Raw genomic sequence first — 9,897 nt, forward strand, 5'->3', positions numbered from 1 at the left:
CAGTCGGGTTAGAAAATGTTTAAGGTTTAGTCAACCAACCTTTTGGCAGCTGTGCTCTTTGATTAATCCAAGATGTTACAATAAGATTTGTTGGAGCCCCGCTGCCAGTGATTCAGTCGTTTTATTGAACAGCATTGCCCCGGAGCGATCCTGTGCAGTTCACAGATCACTCCAAAGCATCAGCCACGCTGGAACAAAGCTGAATAAATGCTGGGCATGCCGATGCGAGGCTGCTGCCAACCTTCCCGTCGCACGGCGCTAAGCTGATCAAAATAATAAATTTGCCAAAAGGTTGATGTTCTCCTTCAGGACCCTTGGCAAGTGGAGCCGTGTCCCCGAAAGCCAATTAAGGAGTCGTTTGAAGTAGTGAAGCTGAGGGTGGGGGTGGGGGGGGGGGACAATGGAGACACTCAGAGGTTTTATTCAGAAACAGTGACGGCAGTTTGATCTATTAGAGAGACGGATAGGTGGCTTCTTGATGGTCATTTCTAGAGCCTCGGTTCCCTATGAATGTCAGTGACTAATACGGACAGGGTTCGCCTGAGCTCCAAGCCACGCTGAATCACACTTTCCTGTTATCTCCCTGTGGAATGGGACATTACATTATCTAAAGTAATTCCAATCAAGACGACTCACTGCAGTAATTACAGGACTTAAATGCTCCGTGCGTGTGTGTTTGTGTGTGGGTGTGTGTGTCCAATCGTTCGCAGCTGTGAGCTCACTGTGAAACGAGCTCTGCTCCACACACCCCGTCCGACACCTGTCTCCCTCTCCCACCTGTCTGTCTCTCCGCCCATCAAGAGTCGGAGCTCGTATCCTCATTACCATACAGGCTTGGCCCCAAAATGTCTCCCATGAGGCTTTTGCTAATGTTGGCTCCAGTTTCACACCCCTCTCAGCTGTGTGTACAAAGCCTGAGAGCCCGGTTTTGAATTTGCTGAAGGCATCTCTGTTCTAAATGTTGTCTCGATACCGACCCTCAGCAGCTGCCTCGGGGAGGCAAAGCATCAGATTTTCCGGGCTGAAGGAGGGAAACATGACAGGACAGAGGAAAGCAAGATGGCAAATGAGATTAAAAAAGAGGCAGAGGGAGATTTTAGATATATTTCTTTAGATTTCAGTGTTAAATTTCAAATGAATTCCGAGTTGAAGTGCCCAAAAAAGGACAGTCTATCATGAGCCTGTGCCACAGAGATATAAACTAGTCACTGAATCAATTTACATACTTGGAGCTTTTTTAATATCTTCAAATATGTGCTCTTCCTCTGGATGATATTGCAAAGTGCAGGCCCTCCCCTTAACTTTTCTCATGCTACTATATCCAGAAAAAGTATTAAAGCCACCTGTTGAAATACACCTGAATACACAAAATGACATTCACTCAATTCAAAATTTTATGTTAAAATTTTCCCACCTACATTCTAAATGCCTCCCACGCTGATGATCAAAACTATCACATGTGTAAAATACATTTGGCCACAAATTCCACAAGGGTACAAACAACATCCTGTGTTCTATATTTAAGGCAGGAAACTCCCTCTTTCTTTTTAATACATTTATACGAGTCATATTGCCACCAGTCTAAATCACTCGGGAATGCGCGCGCTTCCTCACAGATAATCAATAGTCCTCCGTCAGCCCACACTGTCCGCCTTCCACTCCCCGGCTTTTCCCAACCTCCTCCCCATCCCCCCATCCCATCATCCTCCATCCTCCCTTCCACTCTGACTCCCACGCTTTCATCATCCAGCCTCTTCTTCCTGCCTTTCTCATCTCCTTCTCATCAGTGACCGTCACTTGATCCTACTAGGTACACTGGAGGGTAAAGTAGGGCAAAGCCGTCGGACGTGCACAGCACGCACAAAGTGACGAGACTCATTTCAAAGAGTATGGAAATCTGGAAAATGAGGCATCTGACCCAACAAAGACGTCGATGGATTCAATTTAAAGGATGAGGAGTAAATAAAACCATTTTACTTTTATATTTTTTTCAAATATAACACAAATAAGAGGAGTGCTATTAGGTGAATCATGGATGGATGTATTAGAAGATGCACAGTGCAATACATGGTGGTGAGATGTACTCTGTCAGGAAAGAAGGTTTATGTTTGTTTGTATGTCAGTTTGTCACTGGGGGCAGTTGTACCCTTGACAGTTGGTACAACAGTCTAGGCTAGAATCTCCGGGGCTATTTTGTAGCTTAACTTAAAGGTGCAATATGCAAGAATTGACCACGTGTCTTCAAACAAATAGGGGTCAGTACATCACCAGATTAACCACCGATGGATGATAACTGTAGCTGCAGTAAGCTTAGCTAACCGTGCAGTTAGCAGCTGTAGCAGGGGAGTGTTGGTGCTGTTAACCATTGGACTATCACCTCTTGAAGTACAAACAGGCTTGGGGCTAGCTGTTTAGCATGCTATCATCCACAGATGTCTCTGCAACACATTACACAGATGTCAAAGTAGGGAGGTGGTATGAGTAGCCAGAGCAAAGATATGGCTGAACATTCCAAAAAAAACAACCGCACTGACGAAAAACTCTTCAAACAGACGCTGCGCAGGGAAACAATGTCCACGTCCGGCCTGCACTTTTTGATTGACGAGTGATCACTCGAGATGTGCTGGGCAGAAACACAACAAAGACATCTCGGGTGTCTCCAAAGTAATGAATAAAAACAACAAAGTTGAGGAGCAGCTCTTGAAGATTTCAGCACCATTCCTCACCATTCCCTCTCTGCTCTCTCACCTTGTTTCTCTGATCCATCTACCCTCCATTTCTTCTCCCCCCTGCTCTCTGGGGGCTGGGCTCTTCTCATTAGGCCTTCTGACGTATGGTGAGGAAGGGGGGGACCCTGCACGTCCTCCTTCAGGGGGCTTCCCCTAGCAGCAGCTTCTACACTGTACATGTACAGCGCATCACGATCATATTGCACAAAGCTGCTGAAATATGCATATTCTTGATGTATTATTGAGTAAAGAGGAGAAAAAAGTACTCTGAGATACACAAGAAAGTGAAAGAGAGACTGGCATGGTTAGAAAGAGAGAGAAAGGGATGAAAGACTTTTTTTTGGAGGGGAGGGTTGTTTTCCATCCCTCTTTCTATCTGCATGCCAAAGTAATCATTCTAATTAGGGTATGGAAGAGGAGAAAATATCTGTGCATCAATAAGGACTCCAGGAACAGAGGAAACAGTTACATAATCACACACAAACATCGTCAGACCACTTTGTGCAGCACACACACACTCCAGTGTGGAGCAGCATCACAGACAGCTTTGAAGGGAAGTCTGCCGTGCTACCTGCAGAGCGCAGTCAGCCGTGAGGCTCCGTCATACATGTTGACATGTGAGCGACACCTGTGTGTGTGTGTGTGTGTGTGTGTGTGTGTGTGTGTGTGTGTGTGTGAGGCAGGAAAGCATTCCCTCTGTCTTCATCTGTATGTCTACATGCGTCGTCTGTCGGCTCACCATCTCCTTTTCGCTTGCATGTAAACACTGCCTGTGTTATCTTTAAGCAGGCGTTTGTGTTGGTGCAGTCCGACCAGCAGCCAGCCATAACACCTTCCCAAGCTTTAAGCTAGTTTCCTCCAATAATTTTGACGCCCTTATTTCCCACCCCTGACGAGATCATCACTGTCAAGACAGTTGACTGTAACCACTGGCGGGTGTGAAGTCGATCCGACGCAAAGCAGCCACTGATCAAGGCTCTGTTTTGAGACTCAAAGGGTGTAACTGACTTGCTAGAAGTGTTACCGCTGTTATGCTTAGAGTGGTACATCAAATTTACATTAGCAGCGGAGGCTGAGGATTACTAGGCTGTTGTTACATTTTTCCTTGGTATATACATCTTGCAGACAAGGATCTGGATCTAGAAGATGAAGAGGAAGAGGAAGCTACCATTCGTCCATGAACGATGATGCAGCCCATCCAACATTATCGCCACAACCTGCACGGATGAGGTTGGATGTGCTTTAACTCAACCCCTGAGACTGTCCTTATTGGGTGGGACTTAATAAAAATGGAAATGCAAATCAACTTGGAGTTTTTAACTCTGAAATGGACCCAGTTCGTTTCCTTCATCTTGCACCTAGCAAAATGACTCTTTTCGTGCTTTTGGTTTCAGAGCCACGCCGGGGCTTTAGATTCTAACTGGCGCAAACCTCGGTCGGATAAAGGGTCAGTGAGTCAAGCATACTCGACTGAGAAGTTCAACTAAACAGCCACTTTGTCCCTGCACTCCCTCTGCTTCTAGGGAATAGAGATCAAGAGATAAACCTACTGAAATTACTTCCTCTATCAGTCAGCCAGATTGGCCAAGGGGCCTCAACTTCACCACACCCTTAAACACTGTCATCTGTAACAGTTCAACAATGACTAGGCAAAGGTGTTCACGTAGAAGTAGTTGTGTACATAATTAATGGTAAATCAAACCGTTACTTTCTTATCTGTAACACCTGGGTTTTTCCTATTTATGCTACTTGCTGCACTACATTTTAGATGGAATTATTGTGCATTTTTACCCCTTTACATGTTTTTCAAATTCTTTAGGGACTCGTGACTTTCACATCAAGGTTTTACATTAAACTGATGCTCATAAGGCAAAATGATACTATTTTACAAAGACGTGAGAAAAGTCCAAAGGAAGAACACAAATTAGTGCGGTATAACTTTCCTCCTTCATTTCTGCCCCATAAATAACCTCAAGGTCCTTCAGATGTATTTTGTGACTCATTGGAAGGAGCCCAATCCAAGATCCTTATTCTTCTTCTTCCACTCCACCAGCCCTGACGGTGACTATAACTCTGCCAGCTGCTGAGGGCACAGTTTGTACAGTACACGGCCGTCACTATTAATACGCAACCACCGGGACCAGGGGCTGTAAATTGGCTTCATCTGAACGCCCTGTATGTGTTGTAATGTAAATCTATATTGTCCATGTACAATGAGTACACATGTAAACACAATTAATCTCTCTTATGCACTCCTGCGAGGCTGAGTGTATCTTTTTAAATCAATTATTAATTCATTAGAGCACTGTCTGTACATTGTCTTATCTGGGCATGTAGCTAGCCAGGTCTGTGCTGAACCTCATGTAGGAATGTCTCTCTGTGCATATGGATGTGATTCCTGGCAGCGGTTATTTTCTGTAGTGTGGTTCTGTAGCGATGTCTGCACTCTTGTCTGCCTTCATCTACTGAAAATAAAAATAAAAAGGGATACACACAGACGCACGCACACACACACACACACACACACACACACACACACACAGGCATTGGCTGCCTACTGGCCTCTTGAAAAATATAAAAACTCATTTTCAATACAAAGATCTGCAGGTTTCAGGGCATCCTCACCCACACACACACACCCCTACTGGCAGACTTCAAACCGGCTCTGGTAGAGAGACAGACAGAGAGGCTGAGACCAGAACAGGGGAGGGAGAGAACAGAAGAGGTATACAAAGAGAAAGAGGGATGAAGGGAGGGCTAAAGAGAGAGAGAGATTACTGGACACAGACACCGGGAGAGAATGATGTGTCATAGCAGCAGTAATGACAGTAACATTTGGATTATAATCTGGTGTTGTATAATGGTGTCTGGCAGCAATCTGCGCGACATTATTATTACAAACACGGACAATCACAAAAACTCTCGGGGTCAGTTAGGGATAAGTGCATGTTTATCTTGGACACACACGTGCGTGATTTGTTTCCTCTCTAATATATTTCAATTATTTGCTCCATCAAGTCTCACAAATGTCCTTGTTTGCAGGACTAATAAAAGAATTTTTGAAGTCAGAGATATTTTAAGATTCAAACATTTAAATGATTTTGGGTGTGAGCTCAAACAGAACTACCATTTTTCGACAGAATGTGAGGTTCCATGTGATCAGAGGTGCGAGCAGGTGGATGGATGCACTAGAGCCACTGGCATAACAGACCAGAGACTCCTGAAATAATCGTGGACATGACCTGGACCACATCAGGTTAAACAATTCTGACCTGGCTCGACTTGTGTCCCCAGCTGAGTCTGTGTTATCTCAAACTTTGTGGCCTCGCGACAGCCTCTGCTTCTTTCCCATTGTTTTGTCTAAAAGTTCTAGTGTCTAGAAAAAGAAAAAAAAAACTAAAATGGGAGATCTGCAGAGGCAATATGAACATTGTATTAGGAGAGCAGCGATCCGTTTACTGAAACTGTACTTAAATTAATTGCATGATAAAGAAATATGGGGTTATATAACTGGAAATAAATGCAATTGTCATCCCGCCCATACAGGATGAATAAACACACAGCTGAGCAGAATACATTATTGGATAGTTATACAAATCAAGGCACTTTTGGGTTTTTTTTTTACAAGCAGATTTTTGAAGTCCATGTCATTACATCACCTAAAATACAACCAGTGTGTAAGTACGTCCAGATAATTAAACTCAAATAACAAAACTTATGAGGGCAGGGTAAATCAACGAATGGCTCTTTTGCATTGGACTCAATACACATTGTGAAATGTTTGCCAAAACTGAATTTGATTATATTACAATTTTATAAGTTCATCAAGTTTAATCTTCTTTTTCTTTCCTTCTTTTTTTTTTAACGTGACATTGAATGTCTTCTGGCTTCAAGCGGCTGCTGCTCTCGCTGTTTTCATTGTGTAATTGAGTGTGTCTGTGCCAGGGTACCTTTCACCTCCGTTACAAGGGCATCTCACGACGTAATGCAGGTCACAGCACCGCGTTAAAGTACAGGCTCTTAATTTAACACAGAACACACAACTCAATATCTCGTGTCAACAAAAGATCGACTTTACAGCTTACTATTATCACAGGCCTGTTGTATCTGATTGCATCACTTGATACAAGTGCTTTTGTTTGTGTGTTCACATCGTGCGCATATGCAAGGTTGGGTAACGATGGGTTACATATAACTGAGATTATGTGAACAGATTATAAAAAATAAGTGCTTATAATCAGCCCGATTAAATCAGATTTTAGTTACCAAGTCAAAGATTACTTTTCTCATGGTAACCAATTAGCCACATTAAACAATAGTAATCCAGAGCATTCGATCACATTACTAATCACAAAAAATGCTATGTGTTTAGTAACTGGCCACATTTCAAATTAATCTAACCCAACCTTGTACATGTATATCTCTTCATTTTGACATTTTTCTATATTTGGCACCACTGCTTTACCACACATTTTTGTCATACTGATCAGTATTAGGCAAAAGTGGTGGGAGAACAGTATTAAACAACAAGTTGAGATGTTCAGATAACGTGTCCTGGGTGGTTTTTACCTTTACCATCTGTCCCTCAAACCCATCACTCTGTGTTTCTGCTCGACTTTCCACTCCATCGAGCGTGTCTGAAACACTTGTGGGATGAGTTTGCGCCGTCTGTCATATTATGAGCTCCCGGAGCGTGATCGACATAAAGTGAGACAAAGACAGCAAATAAGACGCCGACAGCCCGAATGGAGACAGGTGCATTGAGAGAGGTGGGATGGCAAGACAGAGGCTGAGGGGGAAAAGAGAGAATAAAGATGGAAATGACAGAGCGATAAACGAGACGGGCAGACAGACAGGAGGAAGCAGACTACCACTGCTGAGTCACACGGCTCTTTACACTTCCAGAAACTTCTGTGCTGTCCTCGCATACTCAGCTGTGTGACGGTATGTGTGCGCATTTGTGCGTGTTTGTGTGTGTGCGCACTTCTGCAGCTGTGCATTCCAATCAGAGAGATTTAACCCCCTCACCCCCGCTGAGGGGCCCCACCCACCCACCATCTCCCTCACATGATCCACTAATACCCTGTGTTGTCCCACCATCTGGACCAGTCTCTGCTACCAGTCAGTAAAAGTGTGTATTTGTCTGCTCCCCGCCTCACGTCTCACACTCACAGCGAGGAGAATTAGCCGGCTAATGCTGTCCTGATATAAAGAGAGGATGTTTAAACTGCTGCCTTTCGATCCCACTTAAATCTATCATCTCATCATTTGTTTTCACGGTTAGGAAATCTCCCACAATAATTACATCAAACCTCTACTAACAATGTTTACTGAGATGTGAATGAGTAGATAATGGGTAGTGTTAGCAACTCTGAGTCTTTTAAACATTACTTAGAACCAAAGGAAAACCCTATAAGGCATTTTTTTCCCCCAACGTTTTCAATTGCATTTTACTAAGAGGGAATAATTGATGTATTTAGAAAAAAAGCAGAGTGTTAAAGTGCATCGATAAACATTTATAAGACCGGATTTTGATAAGACCATGAGTGATGAGTCCATGAATGCATCATGAATTAGTGACCATCCGGTTATTAAGTGACTGCACAGGCAAAATGCCCGTATGTGCCTATTGGCTAATGTAGCCTGAAGAAAATGTTTTAAACAAACTTAAGTAGGTAGTATATTCATAATGCCCCAGTAATATTTGAGGTTGATTTTTATTATTTTTTTTGTATTTGAGTCTGTGCAATGTGTAAGACTTTTGGTTGCAATTATCTAAAAGCGTACAGAGAAGTAACACTTTTGTTGTCAAGACGTCTGCGTATGTGTATTACAGAAATATCTGATGAAGTTGGTATGCTAACCGATTAGCCCTGTCCTGTCCCAGTCCAAATCTCCTCTGCTAGCAATGTATATACACAGACACCGACCAGCTCCTCTGAGCTCCCATAATAGACCGCTAGCTGTGTGGCTAACTGAGCTAACTAGCTAACAGCTGCTCAAGTTAACAGTTAGCGGTTACTCTGCTGCCGCCTGTTTGTTTTAAGTATGAATTCAACAGGTGGCCAATTCTAACATATTGCACCTTTAAACATCAGCACTTTTTTAATTTTCTATTTGGGTTATTACAATATTCTTGTTGCATCTGCTGTGATTTAGATAAGACAAATATTTATCTGTACCTTTATTCACCTTTAAAATTTCTGTTTTCGATCACTAACACGTGTGTTAAGACATATAATCAAATAATTGTGTTATGTGTGCACCTAACTTTTTCACTGAGGTGCACCCATTAACCCACATTTTTGATTAAATTTCAGTGCAACCTGTGCAGTAACTTAGTCTGGAGCCCTATGATGTGTTCAATAATGTAGCAATTCGTGGTTTGTACAGAAATGTGCAGCAACGCAGGCTCAAAGGCGCATGAACTTTTTTTCCGGTTTGTTAGTCAAAAAATATGAAAATAGTGCATGATAAAAATTATTTTCAAAAAGTTATAAATCCTGTTATACTAGTGAGTGGCCAACTGCATCAAGTCAGTCACTGCACTACACAGAGATAAACACTTTATGGGTTTTGTTGAAAGCTTCACAATTATGACAACTTCAGGCCTAATTTGAGGAAAACAGGGGCTGAAAACTTCAGTCACATAGAGAAGGAACTTTTATGATTAAAATGTCAAACAAATCCAAAACCTGTTTGTCTGGTTCAATCTGATTTCTCTTCTCGCTTGAACGGGCGCACATTTCATTTTGTTGGTTTGCGTGCACAAATGTGATACTATAATGCGACTTACGGTAAGCTTCATGTGATCAACCACATAATAGATGATCATTAAAAAGTCGATACTGAGCTCAAAGTTTTCGAAGCTGCTGTGGGAAACAGGAAATGCTCCGTCTCATTTGCAATCATCTTTCTGCCTCGGTTGCTCCGTCTTCACTCGACTTTCAGCTTAGTTGCATCATCTGCTGCCTCTGTTCACAGAAAAGACCGCGCACGCACACAAACAGATGTGCGTGGAGGACCTAAAAAGCCCTGTAAATATGGCTTATTAGATGTGAAAGTCGAATACTACCCTCTGTTACGACGCACAGTATTTTCATGTGCTGTTGCGTGTGTGTGCACGCCTGTGTCCGAGAGATTGTGTATCATGAGGCTAGAGGACAGG

This window comes from Acanthopagrus latus, chromosome 23 (assembly GCF_904848185.1).
Source record: "Acanthopagrus latus isolate v.2019 chromosome 23, fAcaLat1.1, whole genome shotgun sequence".
NCBI lineage: Eukaryota > Metazoa > Chordata > Actinopteri > Spariformes > Sparidae > Acanthopagrus > Acanthopagrus latus.